The sequence below is a fragment of the Parasteatoda tepidariorum genome, chromosome 11, assembly GCF_982258835.1.
Source record: "Parasteatoda tepidariorum strain Cologne lab strain chromosome 11, Ptep-v5.0, whole genome shotgun sequence".
NCBI lineage: Eukaryota > Metazoa > Arthropoda > Arachnida > Araneae > Theridiidae > Parasteatoda > Parasteatoda tepidariorum.
Window position 1 is genome coordinate 97,649,636 of NC_141765.1, and position 21,719 is coordinate 97,671,354.

Genomic DNA, 21,719 nt, shown 5'->3' on the forward strand with positions numbered 1-21,719 from the left:
TCCAAGAGACTCGAGATATTTAACGTGCATCAGTCACAATCATCTACACGGGGAGTCTTCGGCCGGTGGGGGTCTAACCCACGAACATGGCCCCAGCGCCCTACCGACAGGCTATCCCGGCCCTGAACGACGGTTATAATATATGGGTCGCATTCATTTTATCAACAATCACATCATCGACTTGGTCATTTCGACGACAGGGCGTTTCCTCGACAGGGTCAATTCATCGACAAGGTCATTTATTTCGTCGACAGGGTCATTTCATCGATATTACGCCGACTAGGTCATTTCGTCGACGGGATCATTTCATTGACAAGGCCATTTCGTTGACAAAGAAAAGGTTATTTCGTAGGCAAAGTCATGCGTAATTTTGAAACTAGTTTTATGATTTTTTTTACGTTAAACGTTACCCCTTGCACTTCTTTGTTAGGCAGCTAATCCTCTTCTTTACAGAGCATGGCCCCTTTAAAGCGATTCTGCCTGGCAACTTATACATGTGCCTGTGGAGGAGTGGGAACAGTGTGGCATTATGCAATAGAATGTCCGCTTACCACATCCTACCACTTTAAACAACCAAAGCTAGAATTCCTCATAGCCTGGAAGAGATCCATCCATAAGAATCCAAAGTTGAAACAGAAGGCAACCAACCTCATTAATTTTCTAGAAGAATACGAGGAAATCCTGAAATAATCTTCATGGAAAAATGACAAAATTATGCAATGGTGAACAACAACCACAACTTAACTTCTCAACTAGCTAAAAACACAACCCCTGCATTCTTCGGCATCTCTGACTTTCTCGGAGCTCCACTCCCGTTTTAACAGGCTTCGTGATCCTGTGGCCCCTCCTGTTCATCATTGGTATCAGTGCAACCGCCCAGGTGGCAGCCTGACCCTTCAGTGCAATAGGCGGGATCAGACGGTTCGAAGTGGTCACCTAAGAACTATGTTGTTCAGTAATGGTTCAAGAGTTTGCACTAAGTGTAACGACCAACAAGCTACTCCTGAACATATACTTCAATGCCTAAATATCTCTAAAGTGGACCTCTTTTCAGATCCACTTTTTGTTACAGACATACTCAGAGTCTCTTGAGTCATGGACTTGGTTTAGCTCCGCTAACCGTGTGGGCCAGCAACAACAACAACAAACTTGGCCAATTAGCTCTGGATACTTTTTAATCAAATGCCCTAACAAATAGAATAATCGTTTTTTTTTTCCTTCATATTTCTTTTTATCTTCTTCTCTTTTTTGTTTCTATTTGCTATTTTTTCCTCTTTTTTTTCTATCTGTCTCGTCTTCCAACCTTAACCGATAAATGCCCTTTTAGGGGCATAGGCGCGGGTTTAAATGTTGGTGTGGGGGCACTTCTTTGTAATTTAGTATATTTGTGTTGAATTTTTTTAAACCTAGCCTGATGCAAAATCTTAATAGTATGTTGAAGTTACCAGAAAAGAAACCTTTTATTTGAAAATTGCCTACTCTTCTATTCACATCACGTTGCAGAAACGAAACATTTATTGTATTTTACACATTTAAGTTGTATGTTACACAATTTTTTTCTAGTCATAAATTAACACATTTATTTCTAAGATTAATTCATGTGAATGATTCTTGATGTAGGGAGTGAATGACGGGTGAAATTAGCAAGGAATAAAAGACAGTATATAATGAATCTATGAGATAATGAAGCCACGTGATAGATAGGTAATTTCAACGACAAGGTCTTTTCGTTAAGAGGCCATTTCAGCTGTAAATATTCTTTGTCGATAAAAAGAAAATTATATTTATATAATATTCCCCCACATGGAGTAATACGCATTAATACAGTTTAAAATCTTGTCCAAAAAAAAGAAAAGGAGCAAGCTTTTACGATGATGACAATGGTGGTGATTACAAAGAATTTAAACCGAAAAACACAAATCTTTTAGATAGTTAGCTTGTAAAGTTACTTCTTGTTTTATCAAAAATTTATATATGTCCTGTGTTTATATATTTATTTTTTCAAGCTCAGTTGATTTTTTTTCATACGCAAGTAATCATTAATTTTGTTACTATTCACATATTAACAAAATTTTCGTACATAAAATTTCAATATTAATATATTTTCTCTTTAAAAAAAATATTGGTATAGGAAAAAACAAACTAAGTTGTATGAGTGGTTATTACAAAGGTAGGTGAGCGAAGTGAGCAGGGGCAAAACTTCCTAGTATTATAAAAATCTTGATAAAAATGCATGTGGATTCATGCAAAAATAAAATGCAAATCCAACTTGGAAAACATATTGGGAAATATTGTTGATAAAAAAAAAATTTCTAACCCTCTTCCTCATGTCTTTGTCAGCTATGCTGCTGAAGAGGGAAGTTTCTGACAATTCTTGTGAAATTTAAATGAAATATTTGAAACAAAAATCTTGTTCTCGCATTTCCAGTTTATTTTATTTCTTATTTAATAAATTATTTATAGTATTTTAATGCTTAATATGTATTTTATCCTATGTGTTCTCCAAACATTTATAAGTTCTTCTACCTCATAAAATGAACTTCCTTATGCAAAAAAAAAAAAAAAAAAAAAAAAAAAAAAAAAATCAAAATGACTACACATCCTCGGTATGCGATGCAATCGAAATGATAGGGTAAAAAATGGTTCCAAATCAGAGGAGGGGAGGAAACCTGTCTAATTGGTTTTTATGATATAAAACATTTGGGGAAAAAATGCAACTTATTAAGATATAACAAATAAATTGACTTTTAAGTTTATAATTGAGGAGAGTTATCCATATGCATATGACTTTATTCTCATTAAAGTTTAATTAAAATAAGTTTAGCAAGCTTATTTTTTTACTCAAATATTAAAATGTTTTTCTTTTCGATTTTCCTGAGAATAAAAATTTATTTAAATTTATAAAATTTGCAGTGAGAGTATATATTTTAAAGGGAAGTTCTTTGAAAAGTGTAATCGGAAATGTTTTTAAACATCATGTTTGATAAGTGTACTGAAAAAGAAATGCTAATTTTTGTCACCAAAACGAAAAAAGGGGAATTTTGAATATTGATACAAGTTTATTGTGAAATTTTGTCCTTGTGGTTTTTGCAATGCGTGAAATTTTTTTCTCATTTTTAGTCTACTGAACAAACTTAATATTTTAAATATATATACATTTTTGATTTTCATTTTTTCTACATTTTAGTTTTGAGTCTCCTGGCTTGTTCAGGCAAAAAATAATCAAAATTTTTATTGGCGATAAGTTCTGCTAATAGAGATCAGAAAAGCATTTGAAAATTGTGTTTTCATCCTGCACAGAAAATCAGTTATAAATTTGAGCAACTGAATTAGTCAAAAATTAAAAAAATTTTAATTGCAAGATTTTTCTTTTCTTTTTTGTAGAGTTATTTATTCATATGTTTAAATTCCAAGTTTGATTATTTGTTCATTTTCTTTTAAACAAAATGTGTCTAATTTAAATCCAGCAAATAAAAAGGCATTAATTCATCATTTATTTACTACTATTGTTTTTCTTATTAAATTATACTTAATTATAATAATAATGGTATAATTTAATAATATTATATTAGAATTTAATAATTAATACTATTATAAATTGACTATCCATAGAAAAAAAATATTTTGTGAAGAGCATACACTAACACGCTTGCAACTTTGTACCTGTGTTTCTAAATATTGTAGGAGTCTACAACCGCCTCGGTAAATATCTAACATCATGTTTGAGTTCCTGTAGTTCTTCGAAAACTCTAATAGTGGTAACGAAACTAAGACTGAGTTCGATTGTTCGAATAAGCATTTCTGTCCTAATGTTGAAGATTCTGAATAAAAAGTTTAAATTGCAATTAAAGTGAACATTAAGAAATTACTTTTCCACCATAAAAAAAAACTAGATTTTTTTCATTTTTTAATGCAGATATAATTTTTAGGTCTATGATTATGTTCATTTCTGTGAGAATTTGACTGAAGTCTATGTTTTTGTTAAAATGCATGTAAAAATATTGCAAATTTTAACAGCAATAAATTTAGTTTTTCCCTCCTTGAAATAGTGTCTAAATTTTCATTGTAATATACTTTTATTACTTTTAATTCTAAGAATATCTTATTTTATTCATTTGATTTGATATTAAAAATAATTTGATTGCTAACATCACACTACATTAACTGTTGACCACGGTCCGGATATCATGCTTGGTAATGTTCTGAAGTTATACCGATCCGGATTAAAAATAAAAATATTTAATTGATGATTAATAATTAACCTTACCTATCCGGAAAATAAGTTTCGAGCTATTACGATTAAGATATGGAAAAGTAGATTTTGATACATCAACCGTTTTCGATTAAACGCTTCTCAATCACTTATCAATTAATTTACAAAGCGAACTTCTTTTAGTGCAATTGGAACAATACACAGCAATAAAGAATTTTACTTTAGTATAAAAATTAAATAATAGCATTTTTCTAATTAATAATAAAAATATTTAGATTAAATCTCTAAAATAGTTTTAGAATTACGCATCAACGAAATGACCCTGTCGACAAAATGACTCTTTCGACGAAATGACATTGTCGACGAAATGACCCTGTTGATGAAATGACCCTGTCGACGAAATGATATTATCCATGAAATGACCCTGTCAATGAAATGAACCTGTCGAGGAAATGATCTCGACGAATGTCATTGTCCATGAAATGACCCTGTCGACGAAATGACCCCATTGACAAAATGACCCTTTCGACGAAATGACGTTGTCGATGAAATGACCATGTCTACTGACAAATATTTTTCCCCTTTGGCACTATATATCCACCTAATGTTAATTTGTATCCCTACGTCGAAGAGTTTCTTCTTAAAACCTTGTTTTGTCCAATTTTTTTCAAAACAGAAATTGAAATTTTTTAAAAAAATCGCTATGTAAGTTTATTGTAAACCAATTCTTTTCTACTTGATGCATAATTACTTTTGTCTTATTTTTAAAAATAAAATTATCACTGTCGCATTTAGACTCTTTGTCAACAATCATTACATACTTATTCATAGCTATTCTTATATTTCACGTCTCTACTTTTTAGAGTAATATTTTTTGGAACATTATTTTTCTACTTTTTAGAACATATTTAGTCCTGAATTCGTTATCTCGAAAACTTGCTGTCTCGAAATTCTTTTAGCGTCCCTTCAACTTGAAGATATCGAGAGTGCATTCTATTTCCTATTTTCATTTTTTAAACTGAAAAATGTATAGTTTTATATTTTGAATTCATAAAGTCTTCAATAAAATATTTTTTTATTAATTTTTAATTTTTTAGCATGAAAAATGTTTTATTTTATTTTAAAAAAATAATTCTTTTCTTTAAATTTAAATATAATAATTACGATAATCAGTGGCACTGCCCGAACTACATTTGCCCAGTATAGACTACACTGATGATTTCTAATGTAAAATACTACTGCCCAGTATGCAGTTAACCAGTACTTCGAACACTGATCTTTCTACTAATCTATTCTCAGCAGATATTAAAATATCGAATAAATATAATAATATCAACGAACAAATTATATCAAATACAAAATAACAAATATTTCGGACATTCACCAAAGAAACTGTGAGACCGTTGACATTCACCAGTGAAAGTCAACATTCCCTTGATTTCTGTCCTTCAGGGTAACATATAGTATATATTATTTCAGCCGGAAAAAACACAATAACTTATTGTAGGGGTGCCCAAGCTTTTTAAGTAAGTGCCATTTGCATGGCAGGTAGATTAACACAGGGTTGCAGGCATATTTAGTCATGTTAGTTGCAAATATAATGATTTTAATCCAAACATTATGAAGCACTAAATAGTTTTATCAGTAAACTTAATAACATATTTGCAGAAAATTAAATACTTTTAACTATTTTAATTTATTTAAAACTAAAAAAAACTAATACTTTTTTTTAAAAAACTTTTTCCATTTTTCACAAAAATTTATTTGTTAAATACATATGCATACATAAATATTGGAAGTGGAAATATAAATTCTAACCAAACAGAAGCTTAAAGAATGATAGATCAAAAAATATATGCATTTTATAGAGTAATATAAATTTGAAATAAATATTTTAATTAAAGAAAATTCATAATGAAAATCATAATGAAAATATAATTAAATTTTTTTTTTATTTTTAACTAAAACAAGTATTACCACAGAGTTTAAATTAATCTGATTGAATTAATATATATTGCAAAATCAATGACTGAAATGTTATCTTGTTAAGGCACAGAGATATTCTTCAAAGCAAATGAGAATCTGCGTAAACCATTGTAGATACATCAGTCCTGGTAAACATATCTCACAGAAAAGCTTTTAGCAGACAATGCTGTGAGACTGTTCCCCGGGACAAATAAGAAATAGAACAAACTACATTTATTATAGAAAACTCCATATATGATCCAGGTAAAAGCTAGAAGAGAACAAGTTGCTTCAAATTACTATTGGAATTAAGATAACTTGTCAAGATTTCAACCAATGGTTAAGTATATAGTTAAAAGCACAAGTCTTCAAATTGTGAATCTAATAAAAGATTGCTTACAGTAATTTGAATCATCTTGAATTAAAGAGTGAAAAAGGGACATTTAGCGCAGATCATCGAAAAAAGATGGTTTTTCTAAAAATAGTCTATTAAGATGTTTATTGAATTTGTTATTTAATTAACACATTGATTTACTATTCAGTCTCAACATTAGTTTTATACAAATTAATTACAGCTTTAAACACAGGAGAATGATCTCTTTGTGTAAACAACAATCTTTAAACACAATTTTTTTTTAAATTTATAAGATAGTTTTATAATATATAAAATAGTTTTAGTCTTAAATACATAAAACAGTTTAATATCTAAAATAATTTTTTTTGTACTTAGAATATTCATAAAATAAATAAAAACAGCAAGCATTCCGAGCTTCTTTAGCAGAAAAACTTAACTTTAACTTACACATTTTAAATTTAAGCAGTGACTAGATTACGGAAACAAAATGAATGATTAATGACCACAGCAAATCCATAAACAAATCGAATAATAATCAAATCAATAGAATAGATTAACATAATAGATAAATATGTCAAATCTAGGAACTTTTTTTTATACCATAAAATTAGAAATATTGTAATTACTAGCAAAACACATACAAATAGTCGAAATCAAACAAAAAGAAATAACAGTGGTTTACTCATCTAAATCAATAATATAGTTTAAAATAAAAACAATTACAATAATTAGACTGAATAATAGTATAACAGTAAGATAAATAAAATATAAAATTACTAACAGCACTAATCAGTAATTTTATAGTAATAGTAATTTTACTATAGTAATAGTCAAATTACTATTACTATAAAATTACAGATATAACACTAAGATAAATAAAATATTAAAAAAAAGAACTGAAGATTAAGAGTATAAATTGGAATTTCTCTGAATGAAGAATCTAGAGAAAGTATGTGTGTCAGAGTGTGTAGCCAGATTTGTTAACCAAAAATAATCATCTTTTAAGCACTCACAAAAATATTTTAATCACTTTCCAAAAAAAAATCATAATTAGGTTCTATGCAGAAATAAAATGTTTTTTTTTCTCTACTGTTTAAAGTTCTAAATTTATAAACATGAAATCAATAAAATTCAGAAACTTTTTCAAAAACTGTACATAATCATCACAAAATAATTAGGTTTCTGATAAATGTTGCAAAGAAAATTGTGAAAATCATGCATTTTTTGTAATTTAGAACGACTATCGACACGGCAAAGAAAAAAATCTCTATTTAAAAGATAGAAAATTAAGCACTTTTTACAAACTACGAATAAAAAAGCACCTTTAAGGGCTTTTAAAAAATTTAAATAAAAAATAAGCACCTTTAAGCGCTCTTTAAAAACGCAACGCACCCTGTGTGTAAAACGTCAACTTTGGAAAGTGGAGCAAAAGACAGAAGAATCTGCAAGCAAAATATGTTTTCCAACAACAAACTATTTTTTTAATACCTTAGCAGAGGAAAAATAATGTTCTTTATTTACTACACAGCACATTATTAAAATATATAATTTTAAGCATCTATTTTCAAATTGTCCCTTATTCCATTAAGTTCTTCAACTCATAATAAGTTATTAAAAAATGTAACAAGGGTAGTTAAAAGTTGATTTGTCCTTGAATCACAACAACAGCATTGCCACTGACTCTGTCATCAACAAGCTTCATTTATAAGTCACCATCCTGAGCAGAACATTGTGGAGCTATAAGAAAGAAAAAACATTTGAGTGAACCTAGGACATTTATTCTATAAATCTCATCTTTTTATGCCAATTTTTTTTTTCCTCCTTAACATTGTCAGGGAGAAATTTCAGTGGATTTTACAAAATAACATAAATTTCATGATAATTGTTGCACTAAATATTTTACACTTGGGGAATTTTAGGGATTTTTAAAGTCATTAAAATAGAAAAACTGCAATAGTTTCCAGTTATGATTGACATTAAACATACTTGAAATCTAATGTATTACGTTTACTCACAATTCCAAATAGTAATAGGCATTTAATTCATCAAAGATAGTTAAAAGATTTAATTTAAAAGAGAGTTCTGAATAAAAATAAACCAAACATTTTAGAACAAAAAAGGCTTTTAACTGATTTCTATGAATGAGATTCATTTCATTATGTATTGGTAATACTAATTTAAATATTTAAGCGATAATCTGTTCAAAAATTCTATTTCAGAAGGGATTTTCTTAGGAAACTTACTCGATTTCAGGGATTTTTCTAAAATGTACAAAAACCAAGACAATTTTAATTAAACCAGTAGACCAGGAGAAACTGGCAAAATCCAGTAGAGTTGGCAGCTACGCATTAGATATCCATCTAATATTAATTTAAATTCTTATGTCGAAGAGTTTTTTCTAAAACCTTGTTATCTTTAACTTTTTTTTAAATAAAAAATGAATTTTTTCGTACAAATCACAAATAAGTTTATAGTAAACCAATTATTGTCTATTTAGTGCATAATTATTTTTATCTTACATTTAAAAATAAAATTATCATTGTTGTATTTTTACTTATAATCAACTATCATTACATATTTATTATCATTACATTACACATTACATTATCATTACATATTTAATAATAGTTATTCTTATGTTTCATGATTCTACCTTTTAGAGTCAGATTTTAGAATATATTTTTCTACTTTTTAGAACACATATTTAGTTCTGAACTTGTTATCGGGAAAACTCGTAAGTGTCCTTTCAACTTGGAGATATCTAGAGTATACTGTATATAAATTTTAAACTACTATTTCTTATTAAAAAAAAACATTCTGAATTGCAGTTAAAAAAATAATGTAAGTGCTTGCGAACAACAACTGCTAATGTTTGATAACACGATAAGAAGTGTACCAGTTCCAGGAAAAAAAATTTGCTTACATTTTTTTTAATAGATATTATTCAATATGTATAAATGTTATGTATAGTATTTTACATTCATGTCATTATTAAAATATAAAAAGCATCAGAAATGTTTCGATTTATTGGATAAAATGTTTGTGCATGCTTTTCTGAAGCATTACATATAGAATAATATTGAGTTTAAAAAAAATTATACAAGTATTGTTATTTTTCTATTCTGCACAGGGATAATTTGGTGGTAAAAATTCAACTTAGTCCAAAAATAGATTTACAGGGTTAGTCACTCAAATCTGGAGAAAAAAAATTACTGTACTTTCCCTGTATATATTATACACAATAGATTAAGAAAAATCACGCAATTATTTTGCTCTTGAGTGACCTAAATTAGGCTAACTATACTAGTTTTAAATGCTCAAAAAACTTAAAGATATAAGGAAGAGCTTAACATACTTCAAACATATAATGCTATAGTAAATGAAATAAGTTAGTGTAGATGAAATATCATCTTTAAATATCTCATAGATTGTGCATTGAGTGGTCACCACTTGTTTAAAAGACTTAAATAAGAAATATAATTCCTTGCATTTCCCCAGTTTGTGACAAAAAACTTAAAATTCTCAGCATTTTTCCCTGTGGTTTTAGGTGATTTCCAGGTACTTTTTCAGGTTTCCCCTGTAGAGTGGAAACCCTGATTTAGAATATTATGTGAGAGTTTTGAATTATAGAAAAAAAAGCCATTCTCATAATAAAAATGTCATGCAAAGACAAGTAAAGAAACATTACCTCAGAATAATTTCTTCTAAAAGAAAAAAAAAAAATTTTGAGCGAATTTAGGGAATTATTATGAATAATTCCCTAATGTAATAAATGTAATTTGTGTTTCGCCTTTCCTAAAAATTGACAATTGTGGCACTCAAGCTAGGATTTTGTTGTGATTTAGATGATAAAAATGCATTAATTTAGGAAAAGTCTTGTATCAAATAAAGAGCTATTTAATAATGACAGGGGTGATTGCGAGCCCAACTCAAAAATCCTGAAAATTTCTTGAGTAAAATCACAAATGACGCATTTCAAAAAATTATTGTCTTTATAAATTTATATTGATATTTTCTAACATGAAATTTTAAATAAATTATTTGCAGCATAATTTAAATGAATAATTATGTATATGTTTACTTTTATCTCTGATCATATTTATCATTCTGCCAGAAAAAATATATTTACAAATGAAAGAGATGCAAAGTATAAATTCTAGTTCTAATATTTGTAAATAAAATGTACAAGAATTTTTATACATAAATTTGATCGATGATTTATTGAAACTTCTTGACCTTGAATTTCCGGATTACGGTTAGCGAAAAATCCAGAATTTTTCCGAAGCACAACATCTTGGTAATTATATCTTTTCACTGCAACCAAAGTGTAGGTTTCTTCCTTTGACAAATTTAAAATAGTACAAAAAGGTCTCCTTCAATCATGGGAGATAAAAGAAAAAAACAAAATACAATAATTCACAAAAAAAAAACAAAAAAAAACAATTTTCAGTAAAAATTGAAAAATTCCTCATTTGCTCAAAATATCAGGGCATGCATTGAATTGAATATTCAAATATAAAATAAATTGAAAAACCATATGAAAAATTACTTATTGTACCAAGCTTTTTAAGTAAGTGCCATTTGCATGGCAGGTAGATTAACACAGGGTTGCACGCATATTTAGTCAAGTTAATTGCAAATATAATGATTTTAATCTAAACATTATGAAGCACTAAATAGTTTTATCAGTAAACTTAATAACATATTTGCAGAAAATTAAATTCTTTTAACTACTTTAATTTATTTAAAACTAAAAAAAAACTAATACTTTTTTTAAAAAACTTTTTTCATTTTTCACAAAAATTAATTTGTTAAATATATATGTATACATAAATATTGGAAGGGGAAATATAAATTCTAACCAAACAGAAGCTTAAAGAATGATAGATCAAAAAATATATGCATTTTATAGAGTAATATAAATTTGAATTAAATATTTTAATTAAAGAAAATTCATAATGTTTAAGCAAAAAACAAATCAAAAGGAATTTTTTTATTGCGTTCGGAAGCTCCTGCGGGCCGCACATCAACAGTCAGCGGACCACAAGTGGTGCACCCCAATAATTAGACTAAAGAAAAAGAATTATATGAATACTCATTTTACATACCACAATAAAAATTCTGCTGTAGAGTTTTAGACCAATATGGAGCAAGCACTGAATGAGCAGAACCTGAAAAGTAATTTAATTTTAATAAAAAGCCAAAACATTTGATAAAAGCTTGAAAATATGATTAAATTTTTTATTTATTTTTAACTAAAACAAGTATTACCACAAATATTACCAATTATAGAACGAAAAAAGGTCACTATCACGCCAACTACCTCTGAAGATGTAGATAATAATTCATTTTCATTTTTTTGAATGATTCAAACTCTTGCCTGAAAATTTAAGTACAACAGTAAATTATAACAGAATCATAAAAACTTACAGAGAATATCAAAATAAGTATTTTCAGAATGTTTTTTCTGAATTTGTAGAACATTAGTAAATTGTAATTTTTCTCAAGATTCTATGAAAATTGCTTAAATAGAACTACTTTTTAAAAATATTGATATCAAAATTTTTACTTTAATAATTTGATATCTATTTTATTTTTCTTGAAAAAATAGATTAATATGGTATATAAAAATGCATACCACATAATTAAAAAATGTTTCATCTACAATTAAATAAGAAAAAACAATAGATTATAAATATTTTTTTGCATGGAATTATGTTTGAGTAAACAGGTTTTATGAGTGGCTGCAATTTTTTTTAAAAAATTTCCTAAGTATTTTTGAAAATATGATTAAAACACAAAGAGTGAAATTAACATTAAAGAGTCGAAACTTTGGAACGCTCTCCTGATCAAATTATGGGGACCATATTTTCCAGAGAGGGTTGCCACTCAAATCAGGAAAAAAAAATTTCCTGTGTTTTCCCTGTACATATACGCAATATATTAAGAGGAAACACAATTACTGTGCTCTTGTGTGAGCTATATTAGGCAAACCACATTTATTAGTTTTAATGGCTGGAAAAACAGCTGAGCATACTTAAATAATGCTTTAGTAAATGAAATAGTTTAGTATAGCTGAAATATCATGGTTAAATATCCCATACATTACGCTTTGAGTGGTTTTTTAAAATATAAAAATAAGAAACAAAATTCCTCGTATTTTCCCAGTTTGTAAAGTAAAAAGAAAAATTCCCTGTTATTTTAGGTGATTTTTAAATTTCCTGTATTTTCCAGGTTTTCCCTGTTTTTACTGTGGAGTGGCAACCCTGCCAGATTGCGGCTACCCCCTATATTTGGAAGGTTAAGAATGAAAAGATGCAAAAAAACATATATGTTAATGCAGAGAAAATACATTTTTCTGTTTGATTTCGCAACTTAATTAATGACTAGCACTTAATAATTAGCATATTTTAGGTCACCCCCAGAAACCATTTAGATTGACACTTAAAAAATGAAAATTTGATCATTAGAACGAAAGTTATTTAGCGTGATATCTTTTTTTGCGCACTGTACACAGAAGATATTTAAAAGATGGTAATTTTAATGCACAAAAGTAACATTTACAAAATTTAAAGAGATATAAAATTTTTTATACAATATTTTTTTCTTATGAACACAGAAAAGAATATAGATATTGAAAAAATTATATAATTACTTCCTTTTCATATTTTATGAGTCGTCACGGCATTAAAAGAAAGAGAGAAAGAAAAAAAGGATTTTAAAAGCTGTGAAATGAACCGATTCCCTTTAAGAAGGGATTAATTAAATGTATGTTGTGTGATTGCAATAAATGTTGTGTGTATTGCAATAAATAATAGTCATGGGTGCCACTCTGAAAAACTTTCAAGACTGAACTTATTTTTTGGCCAATTAACACAGCCTGTTATTAAACAGAATATTTAAAAAAAGCGTTCACTTATCATGAGAGTGGTCGATTTATTATATCATTGAGTTGATTATTTTTCCTTCTCTATTTTATTGATTTAATTTTTAAAGCAAACATACCAAAAATAACAGCTACACTTTTTATATCTCTTCACGCCAATTGCTAAATTCTGACTCTTTCCTGGAGCCATTCATACCTCTATTTTTCACTGCATCATTAAAGTTGCTCCCAGATAATTTATTAAAAAATCATTTTAATTTAACTAAGCATCTCAAAATATCGAGAAAAACAATTTAAACTCAAGCAAATCCTGACTTAACAATGCAAATTTTATTTACACAAATTCAGTCAATAACACTCAATATAAAAATAACACTATTCTACAAAAAAAAAGTAATTTTTTAAAATATATTTTAACTGGAAATTGTTTTCAAATTTTCGTTTAAAAAAGAAATTTTTTTTTGAAAACTTTAATTCAAGAAAAAAAGAAAATGGAAATATATATTAAATGGGGGACTGAATTCAATCCTCATTATGAGAATCAGCGTTGTAACAAAATTAATATTTCAGATTAGCAGAATCCCGATAAATTTTAGACAGAATATAAATTATTGATTTGCGGAAGTCCGCGATTTAACGGAAAATCACATGCATCATTAAATATAAAACAGTACAAGTAAAATAAACTGTTTACAAAACCAATGCAAAAATAACAGCAATAAAGGCAATACCTTAAAATAAATATAATTAATAACATAATGGAGTAGTAATTAAACAATACTTATTAATTTCATTACACATTCTAATCAATAGTTTTTAAGATTCCAATAAAACAACATCTTCAACTGGTAATGAGCCGACAACAGCCTGGAAATGAAATAAAATTAATATAAATAATACAATACATTTCATGGAGCAATTCATGAGCAAATTAAATGAATGTTTGAATTACATTAACTAATTTATCAAACTTCCCTTTCACCTAAAATAAACAATAATAAAAATTTATAACATTAAAAAATGTCAAAACCATTTAAAGAAAATATTTTGAAATAAATATATGTTGACATAATAATATGTCATTTCATACCTGCTAACATTGGAGATATAAAATAACAGAGATTTTACTAGAGACATTTTTTAGGCTACGCATAAAGTTTTGATACATCATGCATAATTTGGTAAGTCAGAAAGAGAAATTTAAAATTGGAAATAACATAAGCACTTATATTTAGCGAAGTAAAAAATATGTAAATCGTGATCAAAATCTAAAGGAGATCTCTAAAGAAAGCAATCTAAATCTAAAGAATATAAATTAAGAAGAATCTCTTAATCTAAATACTTTTTATAAACTACTATTTATAATTACTTAAAACTATTTTATAACCATTGTTAATGAGCCAATCCAATTTTGGGTTTACGGCTACTAATGTTCAACTCTGTAGCCTTGTAAATTTGAACTTATTTCAGAAGACAAGGGAATTCCTTGATCAATCAAGTATAGGGAGAAATTAGCCTTCATTGAGTATTTTCTGTTGGAACTAGCCAGCATTTGCATTACATGGAGAGAAAAACCACGAAAACTTCCCACCGTTAGCCTGATTGCAAGGGGTACTTAAATTATTAACTCTAAACATAGCGCATGACTGGCAATAGCACTATCTGTTGAGGAAGAAGAGAAGTATCTTTGCCATCAGTGGATATTTCATTGCCAATTTTTTTTTAATTTCTTCAACCAATTTGAGAATATAGATGTAAACAGGAGATAGTCGAAAAATACAGGAGTCTTCGTAAAAAAAAACACAGGATACTTGGCAGGTATGTAATTTTATATTCCTTTCTAAATCCATTTTTTTTAATTTAAACAAAAAAAGTAAAGTTAATATTCATATAAAAAGATTAAAACTACAACAAAATATCCTGCAGTTTTAGTAGAAATCATATTAAATCTATACACAATATAAAATTGAGAATGAATAGAATTGAAAAAATGTACTGTAGTGCTTTTTTTATAGCCAGAGGAAACATTTCTATGCGTTTCCCATTCCAATCAAAGTAAAATTTACAGTAATGCAACACTTTCAAAAATTACTACAGAGTAATTTTTTGAAAATGTTGCATTTTTTCTCATTTGATTATACAAGTATCAAAATTAACAAAACAATTGAAAATTATTTTTAAAATTTTAACCAAAGTCATTAGACTTAAAAATAATTATTAATGAAATCTAGCAGGCTTACCTGGAATAAAAATTAGAATAAATATAATAAATAAAACAAATAAGATATTTCCCTAACTATTTCAGTAGCAATTATTTTTCTACGTGATATTTTAAATTTCCACCTGGTTACATGAAAAATTACATTACAAGAAAAAAATTACACATAAGCAATTTTTTCACATTGAGTAAGTATTTTTCACAATCATTTTTAGCATTAAAAATTTATGATATTTATATGGTTAAAAACAAAAAAAAGTTTTACTTATATGACTTACAGGAAAGATATTTTCCCCATTAACTTTAATAGAAATATATTTCAATTCTTATAGTTATTTAAACTCTAAAAAAAAAAAGAAAAAAAATGTAATGTCTTATTTTTAAACATAAAAATCTTATAAAGCACTTTAGGAAACGGAAAAGTTATACAAAACATATTTTAATTTTAAATTTAATAAAATTAATATATTTTTACAAATTAAAATAATATATTTTTACAAATTAAAATAATACATTTAACTTCCTTCATTTAAAGCCTGCACATTTATATATAAAACATGTACAAAATATTTATTATATATGCTCTTCCCTTAAAAAAATTTTTATAGACATTTGCACAATTTTGCTAAAGACAGAAAGGTATGCATGACACACACTAAAATGGCACTTAAAATCAAGAAGACTCTCTAAAAATAGAGGAAAAGTGGTTTAATTTATTTTCATCCATGAGATGAAAATAAATGAAAACTAGTCAGTAGACTAGTTTAAAAAGAATAACTTACTGACGTAAAATTACAGGTAGGCAAATCAATTCATATCTTGTTATTATTTAGGCATTTAGCTTTCAAAATACCACTAAGAGTTTCAAATTATATAATTTCTGATTTGTTATCTATGGGAATAAAATATAAAACTAAAAATTGCAAAATAAATGAATACACTATTAACAGCAACAAACAAAAAAACACTTTACATTTTTAACCTATGACAAAAGTTAAAACTTTATTAAATTTTAGTCAAATTAAATACAAAACCAAATTTCAATTTGATATATTAATGAAATGGAATTTTGGTTGTCTGAGTCCTAATTATCCACAAAGAAGGTAAGTGGCAAGGCATAATACCCAACATTTCTAAATAAATAATGTGCAAGATTTTCATACAACAAAAAGAAAACTATTTAAAAAAAAATCTAAACACATTTTAATATTAAGCATAGATAATTTTTATTCAGGTAATAAAAACATTTTTAGTAAGTTGTTCATTCTTAGATATAAAAAGTTTTCTTTCAATTAAAAAAGACTTTTTAACAAATATTCCTTTTTTAGAGATTTTTTTTTTTAAAAATAGGGAGACATCTAAACTTTTCAATAGTTCAGAAGAGAATAAAAAATAGGATAAGCCTGCACCAATAGGAGCTCATTCCCCTTTGTAGATTGACTTTACGTATCATCATAATTATATTGTATCAACATAATTATAATTTTGATTCCCAATTAAGCTTTCTCACTCAATAGTGTAATATATAAATAAAATAAAATAAGTAAAATGAAAAATAATAATCAGTAATGGATAAATAGATTTATAAATATATAAATGATAATAACCTAATACTTTTAATCCTTAGCTATAAAATAAAAGCAATTTTTCAATTAAGTCATCAAAAAAAATTTTAAAAAATATTAAATTGCTAAAAACATTGAACAAATAATCAGTATTTAATTGAAATTAAAACATATTCAGTCAAGAAACTTTCTTAAAAATAGAAGGAAGAAAAAATAATGAAAATGCAATATGTAAAGATCTTTTATTTATAAAAAAAAAGAAAGAAAAATAATCATAAACAAGATGGGTAAATAGAAAAATATTAATTAAGATGATAAAATTTTGAAATTAATAAAAAAATTTCATAAGTTAATTGAAATTAAACAAAAATTATAATGAGCTAAATTTAAAAAAAATATATAATAAAAGAAAGATTTATTAATGTCATCAAAATAACTAATATAAAACAAAATTGATGACTATAACAAAGAAAAGAAAATAATAAAATAAAAGATTAATTTATAAATCAAATTAAATAAAAACGACACTTATAAATTGCCAAACAGAATTGTTTGTTAAAAGAAGCGCTTACCTAAATATTAAATCCTGGGACAAAGCAAGATATGATGAGATCAATTCTTAATCTTAAAATTCACGAATAAATAGGACTAATTTATTGATTGCGAAGGGAAAAACATTGGGGTAAAGTATCACCACAAAAAAGAGAAAGCTGCCATCTGCTTCATGTCTCTTCTGAACAATAAATAATGCTCTTCTCTTCTTAATAATAAAGTATGCTGATGCATAAACAATATTCTGCTATTATTTTTTTAATAAAAGCAGATGAATTTTAAAGAAAGCAAATGCAATAAAATAAGCATACATTGCCAACATTGGAGAAATAAAGTAATGGAGATTTTACTAGCAACATTATTCAGACTATGTGCATAGTTTTGATACATCAACATAAACATGTAAGTGAAAAAGAGAATTGGAAATGAAATAATCACCTACATTTAATGCAATAAAAATATGTACATAAATCTTGGACTAAAGAAGATTTTTTAAACCATTATTAATCATTATTTCTTATACAATAAGAGCTCAATATCAAAATAGTTTTCATAATTTTTAATAAGCTTTATTTTACAGTATTTTTACATGTTTATATTTCGAACATAAGTAGCTAATTTGCTCGGACTAGGAAATTTTCATTAAAGTTCTGTTCATAACAGTTACCAGAAAAATTAGTTTTTATAAAAAGCAAGCTTACAAGCTTTTTATCAGAAAGTGATAAGTGAAACTGGGAAAATGTCCCTAACATAACATCCCTAACATAATATCTGTAATATTTTGGAGCTGTTTTTATACAGTTCGTTTTTTAGTTGCCTATCTAATTGTCATACATAATGAATAATTCTGAAAACCGAAATATCAATTTTTTGTTGACGATCAGTAACAATACAATGCAAACACAAACTGTCTCTAGTTGCCTATCTAATTGTCATACACAATGAATAATTCTGAAAAACGAAATATCAAATTTTTGTTGACGATCAGTAACAATACAATGCAAACACAAACAAAGTTGTAACAAGATTCCCGTAAGTAAATAACGCATTCGTTATCAGATAAAAAACAATTCACTGAATAAACAACTCGCATCAGCATTCTCCCAACATACGGTTTAACGGGCGAAGCAGTGCAAGAACTGCAAAACTGGCTATAGCGCCATCTGCTGAGGAATAAGAGAAGTGATTTTACGATTGGTGGATATTAATTGCAAAATTTTTTTAAAAATCTCTTCAAAAAAATACAGAGAAATTTTACAATATACGGGTGAACGTGAAATAGTCATAAAATACAGGGAGTTTTCGTTAAAAAAAACAGGAGACTTGACAGGTATGAATAAGCATTAAAGATGCTAAAAATCTTTTTTTTTTTTTTGTAATAATAATGCATTGTCCAAAATAATAAAACAATAATTTGTTACAATGAATAAAGGAAATTAAGAAACAAAAGTGGAATGAAAAAAAATACTTTTAAGACAGAAATTTTAAGTTCCCTAACTCAGACATCTATTCGACAACATTCCAGAAACGCTTAAGAATAATAGAATCTCAAGCACACATCTAATGAAGATGGGACCAGAAAAATCAACAAAAATTTTTCTAATCAACAGAAGAGTGAAATTCTGTAATTTGATAAATTTGATATAATATTTGTATAATCTGTAATTTGATAGTGTCAAATTCTCTGAGAATTCCTAGATTTAGGGTAAAATTAAATTTTTCAAATTGTGTTTTCCCGATATTCTCAGTGCGTACAAACACTGATATTTCTATAAGAAAAAATGCATTTTAAAAAAACAAATATATATATACATATATATAAATAAATATACATACATATATATTTGGAATTACATAAACTATATATAAATTTAAACATGAATAATTTAATAATTTGTCTTAAAATTTGATTGAGATTCTTTAAATACATTCAGCAATTCACAGCTGATGGTTAGTAACTGATAGCAGGATATAATCAAGTTAAACTATCACATAAAAAAAAAGAAATAATTAAACAAATAAATAAAAGTAGGATAGAAATTGACATACTTTAAGCAAAGAATAAGACAGCTGAAGATGCATGCCCACAAAGGTTAACTTCACAGGTTGGAGTAAACCATTCCAGACCCAACTTATCTCCTAAAGATAAAAAAATAAATTAATTAAAGAATAAATAATATGAATTTAGCATTTTTTAAAATTTAAATATCATTATAAATTACCATTTAGCATAGGCACTTCTATTAATATGTCTAAAAATAAAATCTATTTATGCAAGGAATAATGTGCACTACAGTGATTTAGATGATTTATAACCCAGCATTGAACAGCCAACCCAATTTTTGGGGTTTATGACTCAATTTGGACATGCACATGCACATGTTGAATTATTTGGGTTTTGAACTCAATCCAGAATACAAGGAAACTCCTGGATCAAGTATTGGAAATAATTTGGCGTTGTGGAGGACTTTTTGGTGGAACTAACACGTATTTGTGTTAGATGGAGAGGAAAACAACGAAAACCACCCACGGTTAGCCTGACGGCAAGGGAACTCTTAACCCTTTGCTGTCTACCACAGAGGATATTTTACATCAGTACTGTGGTTGGTGCACAGAATTTATATCGACCAGCCGATGCTGGAAGGCAAACGTTCCATCCCCTGAGCCATCACGGCTCACACTACATTTATTAAACATGCATATAAAATTGTTTTAACGAATTACTCAGTACTATTAAACCTTCATATTTATTTTAACAGTTTATTACATATTATTTTATTTTGACTTTATTCTGTAATCAGGGTTTAAAATTTAAAGAGGTTGATTACTTTAGTATTATACTCACTAGTTTAACTCAGACCCTTGAAAGCCCGAGCCTGACTCCGGATGGTTAATCATTAATAACGGTTCTGGATTTTAAAATTCCAGTTTTTAACATCCACCTCAATATCTTCCAACCATCGTTTCCTTAACTAATAGCCAAATCCTAACAATTAAAAAAATAATCAAAGCTAAGTTTAACACATTTTGATTATATATCTCCTATTTGTAAATAAATATTTGATTAATATTATTTTAAGAGATAATTTCACCAACAGAAATTTTTTTAAAACATTTTTGAATTTTACATTTATACATTTTTGAATGTTAATATTAAAATTCAGGTAATTTCTATATTTTATTGGAATGTAAAATATAAGCTTCATACACAGAAAATTGCAATATTGTGATTATTGCATAGCTTATAGAAAGCTAATTTGGCAAACAAAATAATAAAACTATAACTGAAATATCCAAAAATGAACAGCACCAGTTTTAAAATTAAATTCTTATAAAATGGTAATTATTTAAACTGGTTTGGGTTAAATAATTTATCAAAGACACACATAATATATATTATAATAAAATATAAAAATTAAAGAAAAAAACATAAAAGTATAAGTGATGTTGAAGATTTCTATTATATTCAAAAAGGATATTTATGCAAAATTACACTAAAGATTTCTGAAATATTAGATACTTAAATTACTTTAAAAATATGGGCATATCCCATGCAGAAATCATTTATTTTGTACTCAAATTATTTGAATCACTAAAATTATTAGTTCAGTTTTTATAATGTATAAGTAGAGTGGGAAGTATACATTCAATTATTTTTGATAAAGATGTAAAACATTTCAATTGAATAAAATCTTGCTCTATAGAAGATATTTTTCAAACTTTTGAGTAAATTCCGTATCAAAAACAAAGTTTTTTTAAAATATGGAATTATGAATACAGTAAAAGCTTTAACGAGTATGGCATATTAAGAGAAATCTGCTATTGCGACAATTTTCAAGTAATCGTCAAAATAGTGATATTAAAAGTACAAAAATCATATATTTATAAGGAGTTAAAAATGTCTAGCATTCAATTATTGCGAAGAAGTTTTATTAATAAAAAGTAGTGAAAAATTCATATCAATT

At 26.9% G+C, this 21,719-nt stretch overlaps 1 long non-coding RNA gene across 3 annotated transcripts in view; it reads right to left on the bottom strand.

Moving 5' to 3' along the window:
- Window positions 1-6,660: 6,660 nt before the first annotated feature.
- Window positions 6,661-21,719, bottom strand: part of LOC147801955 (uncharacterized) — a 37,216-nt gene continuing 22,157 nt past the window's right edge. For 2 of the 3 annotated variants that reach the window (XR_015430591.1, XR_015430592.1), the window contains 5 exons: window positions 19,804-19,893; window positions 14,217-14,286; window positions 11,817-11,913; window positions 11,642-11,704; window positions 6,661-8,270 (listed from right to left, as the gene is read on the bottom strand). This is a non-coding gene — a long non-coding RNA (uncharacterized LOC147801955). Of the gene's footprint in view, window positions 8,271-11,641; window positions 11,705-11,816; window positions 11,914-14,216; window positions 14,287-19,803; window positions 19,894-20,599; window positions 20,741-21,719 lie in introns of all 3 variants that reach the window. The other variant, XR_015430593.1, reaches the window with a different exon arrangement.